The sequence below is a fragment of the Schistocerca gregaria genome, unplaced genomic scaffold (assembly GCF_023897955.1).
Source record: "Schistocerca gregaria isolate iqSchGreg1 unplaced genomic scaffold, iqSchGreg1.2 ptg000333l, whole genome shotgun sequence".
In the NCBI taxonomy this organism is placed as follows: Eukaryota; Metazoa; Arthropoda; class Insecta; order Orthoptera; family Acrididae; genus Schistocerca; species Schistocerca gregaria.
In genome coordinates, this window is record NW_026061799.1 from 6,002,828 (window position 1) to 6,015,610 (window position 12,783).

Below are 12,783 nucleotides of genomic sequence, written 5' to 3' on the forward strand. Positions count from 1 at the left end.
ATATAAATAAATCATAAAGTATCAATACTATTTGTAGAAAAAATCTACATAAATGAATTCTAAATTCAACACATTAATCTGTCAAAATAGTAAATAAATTAATATTAATCAATATAACAAAAATATTTTAACCATATGGTCCTTTTGTACTAATATGGATTAACAATCTTAGGATAGAAACCGACCTGGCTCACGCCGGTCAGAACTCAGATCATGTAAGAATTTAAAGGTCGAACAGACCTAATCATTGGGCTCCTGCACCCAAAATTTTTCTTAATCCAACATCGAGGTCGCAATCTGCTTTGTCGATATGAGCTCTCAAAAACAATTACGCTGTTATCCCTAAGGTAACTTAATCTTATGATCATAAATTATGGATCAAAATAACAAACATAAATAAATGATATAATAATGAAGAGTTTATCTATTCTTCATGTCACCCCAACAAAACATCATCATTAAATATAGAAAGACAAACAAAAAACTATATAAAAGTAAAATGTCAAGCTCTATAGGGTCTTCTCGTCCTAAAGAAGAATTTAAGCCTTTTGACTCAAAAGTTAAATTCAAAAATTTATTAAGAGACAGTTGATTTCTCGTCAAGCCATTCATTCCAGCCACTAATTAAGAGACTAATGATTATGCTACCTTTGCACGGTCAAAATACCGCGGCTCTTTAAAAATACGCTCAGTGAGCAGGCCAGACCTCAAAATATAAACAAGAGGACATGTTTTTGATAAACAGGCGGAAATCAATTTTGCCTAGTTCCTTATAATAAGTTCACAAGGTAAAAATTTCATACAAATAAATATACTAATTCTATCATTATTACAAAAATTTTAAAATTAAATTAATAATCTTAATAAAAAACCTAAAATATTTATAAAATCAAAATAAAAAATAATGAACTAAAACGTAATCTTAAAGATAGCTGGTTTAAAGCTTACTATTATATTTCTATAAAATAAATTATAGGTTATTAACTTCAAAGTTTATCCCTTAAAGAATAAATAAGTTAATATTTTTACTTAAAAAATTAAATAAAAACAAATAACTTTAAAAAATTAAATTTTTTCTTAAGAAACTAGATATCTTGGGAAACGATTAACATCTCATTTCTATAAATAATTTAATAATAATTATGATACATTAACTATAAATTATTTATAAATCAACCCAAATCGAGACAAGTAAAATAAATACTAAAATTTTGATAAACCCTGATACAAAAGGTACAATAAATAAAATCTACTTAAAAAAATTTAAAATAATATTTCATAAAACACTTACATTACCAATAAACTATAATTTAAAAAATCAATTCTATAAAATATACTAAGACAAAAATACAATAAATTATTTATATTAAATAATTAAATAAACAAAAAATAAATATAATAAAATAAATAATCAAGATATCCTGATTTGCACAGAAAAATTTTCAGTGTAAATGAAACACTTTACTAATAAGTTATATCTTGAAACTCTTCCTAGATACACTTTCCAGTCCATCTACTATGTTACGACTTATCTCATCTAAATTGAAGCTACTTTAAAATAAAATAGAATAATCAATAATGAGAGCGACGGGCGATGTGTACACATCTCAGAGCCAATATCAGTTAAATTAAATAAATTAAATTACTATCAAATCCACCTTGATTAACAGTATTTCACTATCAAATCCGTTATAAACAAAAATCTATTGTAACCCACCTCCTCTTAACTATAAGCTGCACCTTGACCTGAAATATTTTATAATTATAAATCTTGAGAATTATAACTCTAAAAAGATTCTCTGATAACGGAGATATACAAACAAATAAATTAAGTAGAGTAAATCGTGTATTATCAATCATGGGGTAGGTTCCTCTGAATGGAATGAGATACCGCCAAATTCTTTGGGTTTAAAGACCTTAACTAATAGTACCCTGGTAAATATAATTAACATTTAAAATAATAGGTCATCTAATCCTAGTTTATTATTTAAATTTCACAGATTCATAAAAAGGGCCACAAATAAATTTTAACATTTCACCTTACAAATTTATATTTCAACCCTAATAATATAAACAACTGTTTTAACCAATAATATTCACTTGTATCAATCGTATAACCGCGGCTGCTGGCACGAATTATGCCGATACTAAATCAATTGCTAAATCCAAAATCACTTGATAATTAAATCAAATTACTGCAAAAAGAACATTTAGTCTAACAAAACTTACATATAATACAAAGAATAAGTGAATAAACAAGCAAGAATAAAACTTTTAAAAATAAAAAATAAGAAAATTTTAAATCTATTAATTCAGGAAAAAATAAAGGATTCAAATATTTAAAGAAAAAAAAAGAAAAAAACCACAAACATTAACAAAAAAAAAGAAACGCCCCTATGTATGACCACAACAACTTCTCTATTATATATAATTAAAGATTAATATGGAACATGTATAGCAATAAATGTATTATATTCTTTCTTATTTAATCTTTCTTTTCACTAATAAATAAAGAAAGATTAAATAATATAATAAATATATTTTATACAATTATGTAATTTAATATAATATGTTATTAATATGAATTCTTTTTTTTATATTAAGTTAACTTTCATATATATTAGTTAAATAATCTAATTATAGATAATTTACATAATTATATTATTATAATTAATATAATTACTTATATTAATTATAATATTTTATATTTAAATTAATAATTTTATTTATTATATCCAATTATAATAATATTAAATATTAAATTACATATTATTATATATATTATATTATAATAACCTATTTTAAGCTAAAAACATAAGTAGCTATAATCCTAGGTAAATAATTGCATTAAAATAATCAATTGATAATGGTAAGATGAACTTATAATACTTTAATTTCAATTAAATGTAATATATTAATATAAATTATTTATTATATATATATATAAAATAAATAAAATGAGCAGGTTAAATTAATCGTAATTAAACAAAATAATACATAAAAGAATTTCAAAAAAAAACTTTCGATTTATATATTAAATAAATGAAGTGCCTGATTAAAGGGTTACCTTGATAGGGTAAATAAAGTAAATAAAATTACCTTCATTAAAATTACATAAGATAGAATTAAACTACCTCCTTTAGTATCAAAAACTAACGTGCATCATACACCTTAATGTAAAAAGGTAAGCTAAACAAGCTAATGGGTTCATACCCCATTTATAGAGGTATCAATCCTCTCCTTTTTAATGACCAACAACTCTACAAAACTTCTCTTCCTATCAACATTAATGATAGGAACGATCCTGTCCATTTCATCAAATTCCTGATTTGGGGTTTGAATAGGACTTGAGATCAACTTACTTTCATTTATTCCGCTCCTAACAAGAAATAAAAATATAATAATAAATGAATCATCAATTAAATATTTTATTGTCCAAGCAATAGCATCGACAATATTATTATTTTCAATTTTGCTGATTCAAATAAAATATCCCATGGGATGGGAAACAGAATTTATCCCATCAATAATAATTAGATCTAGACTATTATTAAAGATTGGAGCTGCACCTTTCCATTTCTGATTTCCAGAAGTTATAGGAGCATCAAGATGAAATAATTGTTTAACATTAATAACATGACAAAAAATCGCCCCAATAATGGTCTTATCTTATTGTATTCAATTAAGAACTTTTATTTGAACAATTATTATCTTAAGAATTATTATTGGGGCAATAGGAGGTTTAAATCAAACATCCTTACGACAACTTTTAGCTTATTCATCAATCAGACATCTAGGTTGAATAATTAGATCATTAACAGTCAGAGAAAACATCTGAGAACTATACTTCATTATTTACTCACTATTAAGATTAATTATAGTTTTATTATTTAAGCAAATAAATTTATTTTTCATAAATCAAATTTATTCAGCCACAAATATAAAAACCGAAATTAAATTCATAATATTCTTATCTTTATTATCTTTAGGTGGACTACCACCATTCCTTGGATTCTTACCAAAATGAATTGTAATGCAATCATTAATAGAAAACAATATAACAACTATTATAACTATTATAGTTGTATTAACTACAATTACACTCTACTACTATATACGTATTAGATTCTCAGCTCTAATTATATCATACACAGAAAATTCGTGATCTATAAAGATAAAGTCCCAAAAATCAAGAATCATTCTTCCTATAACAGTAATAATTTCAACAATAGGATTGATTTCAACATCAACCTTAATTTCATTATACTAAGGACTTAAGTTAATCAAACTAATAACCTTCAAAGTTATAATTAAAAGAATAATCTTTTAGGCCTTAGTAAAATTTTACACCTCTAGAATTGCAGTCTAGAATCATAATTGAATATAAGACCTAAATATGATAAGAGAGAAAACATCTCATAAGTAGATTTACAGTCTACCACCTAAAATTCAGCCATCTTACCGCAAAAATGATTATTCTCAACAAACCATAAGGACATTGGTACTTTATACTTCATATTTGGAGCATGAGCAGGAGTAGTAGGAACATCAATAAGAATACTTATTCGTGCTGAACTTGGCTAACCCGGATCTCTAATTGGGGATGACCAGATTTATAATGTTATTATTACAGCTCACGCATTCGTAATAATTTTCTTTATAGTAATACCTATTATAATTGGTGGATTTGGTAATTGACTTGTTCCACTAATAATTGGTGCACCAGATATAGCATTTCCACGAATAAATAATATAAGTTTTTGATTACTACCACCTTCACTAACCCTTCTTCTTACATCTTCTATAGTAGATAATGGTGCTGGTACAGGATGAACAGTTTACCCTCCTCTAGCAGGAGCTATTGCACACGGGGGTGCATCTGTAGATCTAGCTATTTTTTCACTGCACTTAGCAGGTGTATCATCTATTCTTGGTGCAGTGAATTTCATTACAACAGCAATTAATATACGATCAGAAAGTATAACTTTAGATCAAACACCTTTATTTGTATGATCTGTAGCTATTACAGCATTACTTCTCCTTCTTTCACTTCCAGTTTTAGCAGGAGCTATTACTATATTATTAACAGATCGAAATTTAAATACATCATTCTTTGACCCTGCAGGAGGGGGTGACCCAATTCTATATCAACATCTATTTTGATTCTTTGGACACCCAGAAGTTTATATTTTAATTCTACCGGGGTTCGGAATTATTTCACATATTGTATGTCAAGAAAGAGGAAAAATTGAATCATTTGGAACATTAGGTATAATTTATGCTATACTATCAATTGGACTAATAGGATTTATTGTATGAGCACACCATATATTTACAGTAGGAATGGATGTTGACACACGAGCATATTTTACATCAGCAACAATAATTATTGCTGTACCTACAGGAATTAAGGTATTTAGATGATTAGCTACATTATATGGAACTAAATTCAAGTTCAATCCACCATTATTATGAGCTCTAGGATTTATTTTCCTATTTACAATTGGTGGATTAACAGGATTAGTATTAGCAAATTCATCACTTGATATTGTATTACATGATACATATTATGTAGTAGCCCACTTTCATTATGTATTATCTATAGGAGCAGTATTTGCAGTTATAGGAGGTGTCATTCAATGATATCCACTATTTACAGGATTAACTATAAAGATACATGATTAAAAATCCAATTTACAATTATATTCATTGGAGTAAATTTAACATTCTTTCCTCAACACTTCCTAGGATTAGCAGGAATACCTCGACGATACTCTGACTACCCAGACGCATATACATCATGAAACGTAGTATCAAGAATTGGGTCTACAATTTCCATTGTAGGAATCATTATATTCATTGTAATTATATGAGAAAGAATGATTACAAACCGAGCAATTATATTTAGAGCTAACATAAGAAGATCAACAGAATGACTACAAAATAACCCTCCTGCAGAACATAGTTACTCAGAATTACCATTAATCTCTAGATTCTAATATGGCAGATTAGTGCAGTAGATTTAAGCTCTACAAATAAAGGTTTGACCTTTTATTAGAAAATATTTATTAATGGCAACATGATCAAATTTATCTCTTCAAGATGGAGCTTCACCATTAATGGAGCAATTATCATTCTTTCATGATCATACTATGGTCGTATTATTATTAATTACAGTAATTGTAGGTTATGCCCTAAGTTATATATTATTTATTGCCTATACTAACCGTAATATACTTCATGGACATTTAATTGAAACAATCTGAACAGCTTTACCAGCAATTACATTAATTTTTATTGCCCTTCCATCATTACGACTATTATATTTACTTGATGATTCAGTAGATGCAATAATTACAATTAAAACCATTGGACGACAATGATATTGAAGATATGAATATTCAGACTTCATAGACGTAGAATTTGACACTTATATAACACCAGAACAAGACCTAGAAAATGATGGATTCCGACTACTAGATGTAGATAACCGAACAATCCTACCAATAAATACAGATGTACGAGTATTAACAAGAGCATCAGATGTTCTACACTCATGAGCAGTTCCTGCATTAGGGGTTAAAATTGATGCAACGCCAGGTCGGTTAAATCAAGGAACATTCACAATAAATCGACCTGGATTATTCTTTGGACAATGCTCAGAAATCTGTGGAGCAAACCACAGATTTATACCAATTGTAATTGAAAGAACTTCAGTAAATTTATTTATTAAGTGATTATCTAAGATAATTTAAGGAGTTAGTTAAAATAAATAACATTAGAGTGTCAATCTAAAGTAACTAATAAAAATTAGTACACCTTGAAATTCATCAGATGACTGAAAGTAAGTAATGGTCTCTTAAACCAAATAATAGTAAATTAACGACTACTTCTGATGGGGAAATTATATCCAAATCCCTCAAATATCCCCTCTTATATGATTCTCACTATTCATTATATTTTCAGCTACATTAATCTTGTTTAATCAAATAAACTTCTTCTCATTTAAACCTAACCTTATTAAAAGAGCAGAAAAAGGAACAATTGAAATAAAAAACTTAAATTGAAAATGATAACAAATCTATTCTCAACATTTGACCCATCAACTAACATCTTTAATTTATCATTAAATTGAACTAGAACATTTCTAGGACTATTATTAATCCCATCACTATTTTGACTTACACCATCACGAATTAACATTATCTGAAATAAACTAAATTTAACCTTACATAATGAATTTAAAACACTTCTTGGACCAAAATCATTTAATGGAACAACATTCATTTTCATCTCAATTTTTATTATAATATTATTTAACAATTTCATAGGATTATTCCCTTATATTTTTACTAGAACAAGACATTTAGCATTAACATTTGCAATTGCCCTACCTATATGGCTAAGATTTATATTATTTGGATGAATTAACCATACTAATCATATATTTACACACCTTGTACCACAAGGTACACCGCCTGCATTAATATCATTTATAGTACTAATTGAAACAATTAGTAATGTTATTCGACCAGGTACATTAGCAGTACGGTTGGCAGCAAATATAATTGCAGGACACTTATTATTAACCTTATTAGGAAACACAGGACCATCTATAGCAATAAACTTAATCTCATTACTAATTATTGGACAAATACTTCTATTAATTCTAGAATCAGCAGTAGCAATAATTCAAGCCTATGTTTTCTCAATTCTAAGAACACTATATTCTAGAGAAGTATATTAAACCTATGTTAACAACTCACTCAAACCACCCATTCCACTTAGTAGACTATAGACCTTGACCATTAACAGGAGCAATTGGAGCAATAGTCCTAGTATCAGGACTAGCAAAATGATTCCACCTATTTAATATTAACTTATTCATAATTGGATTTGGAATTACCCTACTAACTATAATTCAATGATGACGAGATGTAGTACGAGAAGGAACATATCAAGGATTACATACAGGATTTGTATCAATTGGATTACGATGAGGAATAATTTTATTTATTGCATCAGAGGTATTATTTTTCGTTTCTTTTTTTTGAGCATTCTTTAGAAGAAGATTAGCACCAACAATTGAACTAGGAATACTATGACCTCCAATAGGAATTCAACCCTTTAACCTTATACAAATTCCATTACTTAATACAGCTATTCTTTTAGCATCAGGAGTAACAGTAACATGAGCACATCATAGTTTAATGGAATCTAATCATACTCAAGCACTACAAGGATTATTCTTCACAGTGTTATTAGGACTATACTTTACAATACTTCAAGCATATGAATATTGAGAAGCACCTTTTACCATTGCAGATGCAGTTTATGGATCAACATTCTTTGTTGCAACAGGATTCCATGGTTTACACGTAATTATTGGAACAATCTTTTTATCAACATGTCTACTTCGACACTCAATAAATCAATTTTCACCAAGACATCACTTTGGATTTGAAGCAGCAGCATGATACTGACACTTCGTAGACGTAGTATGATTATTCTTATATATCTCTATTTATTGATGAGGTAGATAATTGTTTTTCTAGTATAAATAGTACATTTGACTTCCAATCAGAAAGCTTGATATAAATCAAGAAAAACAATTCTAATTCTATCAACAAGAGTTTTCATTAGATTTATTATTCCAATAATTGTTATAATCCTGGCAACAACACTATCAAAAAAATTAATTAATGATCGAGAAAAAAGATCACCATTTGAATGTGGGTTTGATCCAAAAAGATCAGCACGAATACCATTCTCAATACGATTCTTCCTAATCGCAGTAATCTTTTTAATTTTTGATGTAGAAATTGCACTAATTCTACCAATTGTAATTATTTTTAAAACTTCAGACATTATAATCTGAACAGTATCAATATATTTTTTATTCTAGTTCTATTAGGAGGACTATACCATGAATGAAACCAAGGAGCATTACAATGAGCAGAATAAAGGGTTGTAGTTAAATATAACATTTGGGTTGCATTCAAAAAGTATTGATATTATCAATCAACCTTAAATAGAATAAGAAGCGAAATATTGCAGTCAGTTTCGACCTGGAAGATTGGTATGTACTACCCTTATTCTTATTAATTGAAGCCAAAAAGAGGCGTATTACTGTTAATAATATAATTGAACTATAATAGTTCCAATTAAGGAAATGTAAAGCCAATATGAAAGCTGCTAACTTTTTATATTAGCGGTTAAACTCCGTTAACATTTCTAAAATTTATATAGTTTAAATAAAACATTACATTTTCACTGTAAAAATAATATATCTATATTTATAAATACTTAAAAGTAAAAATACTTCCTTAACATCTTCAGTGTCACGCTCTAATTATAAGCTATTTAAGTAAACGAAAAACAATATTACCAAAATAAATATTCAAAAAATAATAGTTAAAAGATAAATCTTGAAATTAGAATCATATCAACCTTGAATATAACCAATTAAATAAATAAATAATCGATATAAACCTTGACCACAAAGTAATTCACCTCAACCATAATCAAATGACTTAGATGAATAATAACCTATTTTTAAAGGAATATATCTAATAAACTTAGTTGAAAGAAAAGGTATAAATCATATAGAACCAGCAAATCTAACAAAAGAAAGTATACTTAAAGAAAATAAATTATGAGAAAAATCAAAATTAGAAATAAGATAACCTAAATAAGCACCTAAAATAACAACTGTACTAGTTAAAAACTTTAAATAATAAGGTAAAGCAATCACATGAGGAATAGGAAAAATTAATCAAGATAAAAGACTACCACCAAAAACAGCAACAAACAATAGACCAATTATTCCAAATGAAATATAATAACCCTTATCATCAAAAGAAAATCTAGAATAAAAATTATTATCACCAGATATTGAATAATAAAACAAACGAAAAGAATAAGAAGCAGTTAAACCAGTAGAAAAAAAATAAAGAAAAAAAATTAAACAATTAATTCATCTTAAACAAACCATCTCAAGAATTAAATCCTTTGAATAAAATCCCGCTAAAAAAGGTATTCCACACAAAGATAAACTAGAAACATTAAAACAAACTGAAGTTAAAGGTATGAAATTAACAATTGATCCTATAAAACGAATATCCTGAGAATCCTTCAAATTATGAATTATTGAACCTGCACATATAAATAATAATGCCTTAAATAAAGCATGAGCCAATAAATGAAAAAATGCAAGCTTTGGATAACCTATAGCCAAAATTCTTATTATTAAACCAAGTTGTCTTAAAGTAGAAAGAGCAATAATCTTCTTTAAATCAAACTCAAAATTAGCGCCCAATCCAGCCATAAATATAGTTATACAACCAATTAAAAGTAAAAATCAACCACAATTGTAAGTATCCAATATTGGTCTAAAACGAATTAATAAATAAACACCAGCAGTAACAAGAGTAGAAGAATGAACTAAAGCAGAAACAGGAGTAGGAGCTGCTATAGCAGCAGGAAGTCATGAAGAGAAAGGAATCTGAGCTCTCTTAGTTATAGCTGCTAAAACAATTAATATAGTAATGAGCTTTATTTCAAAAGAATTAGAAATAAAATCATAATAATAAATATAATTTCAACCACCAAAATTTAACATTCATGCAATAGAAATTAAAATAGCAACATCACCAATACGATTAGAAAGTGCAGTTAATATACCAGCACTATAAGATTTTACATTTTGATAATAAATAACTAAACAATAAGAAACTAAACCTAAACCATCTCAACCTAATAAAATTCTAATTAAGTTAGGACTAATAATTAAAAAACCTATAGAAAGAATAAATATTAAAACAATAATAATAAAACGATTTATATTCTTTTCACCAGATATATAATCCTCTCTATAATAAATAACCAAAGAAGAAATATATATAACAAAAGATATAAAAATAAGAGATATTCAATCCAAAATTAAAGTTATAACAACTATAGAACCATTTAAATTGAAAAGCTCTCACTCAACAAAAACTCTATAATCAATTATTAAATAATAAATACCTAAAATAAAAATTATAGTTCTCGAAATAAACAAAGAAAAAAAACTCAAAGAACAAATAGAAAATAAATTCACGGCCTAAGATGAAAAACTTCATATCATTGATTCCACAAAACAATATTTTTAATTAAAATACTTAAGCAAACTAAACAAAGAAATATTCACCCTTTAAACAGAGAATATTTAAAGGCAATCAATGTAAAAGTAAAAGATGATATTCACGAAAATAACCAAGAGAACAAGTATAAACACCAGAATAATAATTCCCATGCTGAGAATAAGAATATATATACAAAGTATAAACAGCTCTAAAAAAAGATAAAAAAATCAAAGCAAAGAATCTAAAAGAAGATCAAGATATAATTCTATTTAATAATCTAATTTCACCTACCAAATTTAAAGAAGGAGGAGCAGCCATATTTGATGATCTTAAAAGAAATCATCATAAAGCCATTCTTGGCATCAAATTAATTATACCCTTGTTAATTAATAATCTTCGTCTACCTGAACGTTCATAAATAATATTAGATAAACAAAAGAAACCAGAAGAACATAAACCATGACCAACCATTAGAGAAAGAGAACCTACACAACCTCATCAATTCATAGTCATCAATCAACCAATAACCATTCTTATATGAGCAACAGAAGAATATGCAATTAAAGACTTTAAATCAACCTGACGAAAACAAATAAATCTTACAATAACACCCCCAGATAAACCTAAAGACAATCAAAAATAATTAAACTTTAAACCCAAATAAGAAATAACCTTTATAACACGAAAAATACCATAACCACCTAACATTAATAAAACACCAGCAAGAATTATTCTACCTGAAATAGGGGCCTCTACATGAGCCTTAGGAAGTCATAAATGAACCAAAAACATAGGTATCTTAACTAAAAAAGCCAAAATTATAAATACATAAAACATAAAATAATAAGAACCAAAATCAACCAATAAAGGAAAATATAAAGTATTAGAAAAATCATAAACCTTAAATAAAACTAATAATAAAGGTAATCTAGCAACCAAAGTATAAAAAATTAAATAAACACCAGCCTGCAAACGCTCAGGTTGATAACCCCAACCCAAAATTAAAAGTAAAGTAGGAACTAATCTAGCCTCAAAAAAATTATAAAAAGAAAGAAGACTTAATCTAGCAAATGAACAATAAAGCATAATTATTAAAATCAAAACCATAAAAACAAAAAAATTAGAATGATATGAACTTAAATAAACTGAACCTCTAGCAGTGATTATTAAAGAACAAATCCAAAAACTAAGTAATATTAAACTAAAAGAAAAATAATCAATACCAAAATAATATCTAATTATATTCAAATCAGCATATGAATAAACACAAATTATAAAAGCAAAACCCGACAGAAACATTAAAGAATGAACCAACCATCAACAATTATTTAATAAACAAAGAGGGATCAAAAAAATAGTTATAAATAAATACTTTAACATAAAGATAAACCAAAAGAATTAAAAAAATCATTACCATGAGAACGAATTATTGAAACTAAAATAGAAAGACCTAAAGCACCCTCACAAACAGAAAAAACTAAAAAAATAACAGGAAAAAAATAATCATAATCAAACTCAATAAGAAAAACAATAACTAACATAAATAAAGAAAGAACAATATATTCTAATCTCAAAAGAACCATTAATAAATGTTTACGTTTAGAAGAAAAAACATAAACACCAGCAAAATAAATCAATAAAGAAGTAAAAATAGAGA

The 12,783-nt window shown here is 26.8% G+C and overlaps 1 protein-coding gene, 1 long non-coding RNA gene and 1 pseudogene across 2 annotated transcripts in view; 1 reads left to right on the forward strand and 2 right to left on the reverse strand.

The window, feature by feature from the left end:
- The window catches only part of LOC126306488 (uncharacterized), a 38,370-nt gene extending 33,439 nt beyond the window's left edge, over positions 1 to 4,931 (reverse strand). Inside the window, exon 1 of the long non-coding RNA XR_007553559.1 lies at positions 4,586 to 4,931. This is a non-coding gene — a long non-coding RNA (uncharacterized LOC126306488). The remainder of the gene's footprint in view (positions 1 to 4,585) is intronic.
- The window catches only part of LOC126306464 (NADH-ubiquinone oxidoreductase chain 5-like), an 84,979-nt gene that overhangs the window by 37,661 nt on the left and 34,535 nt on the right, over positions 1 to 12,783 (forward strand). The window lies entirely within an intron of this gene.
- Positions 9,419 to 10,540, reverse strand: LOC126306451 (NADH-ubiquinone oxidoreductase chain 5-like; annotated as a pseudogene).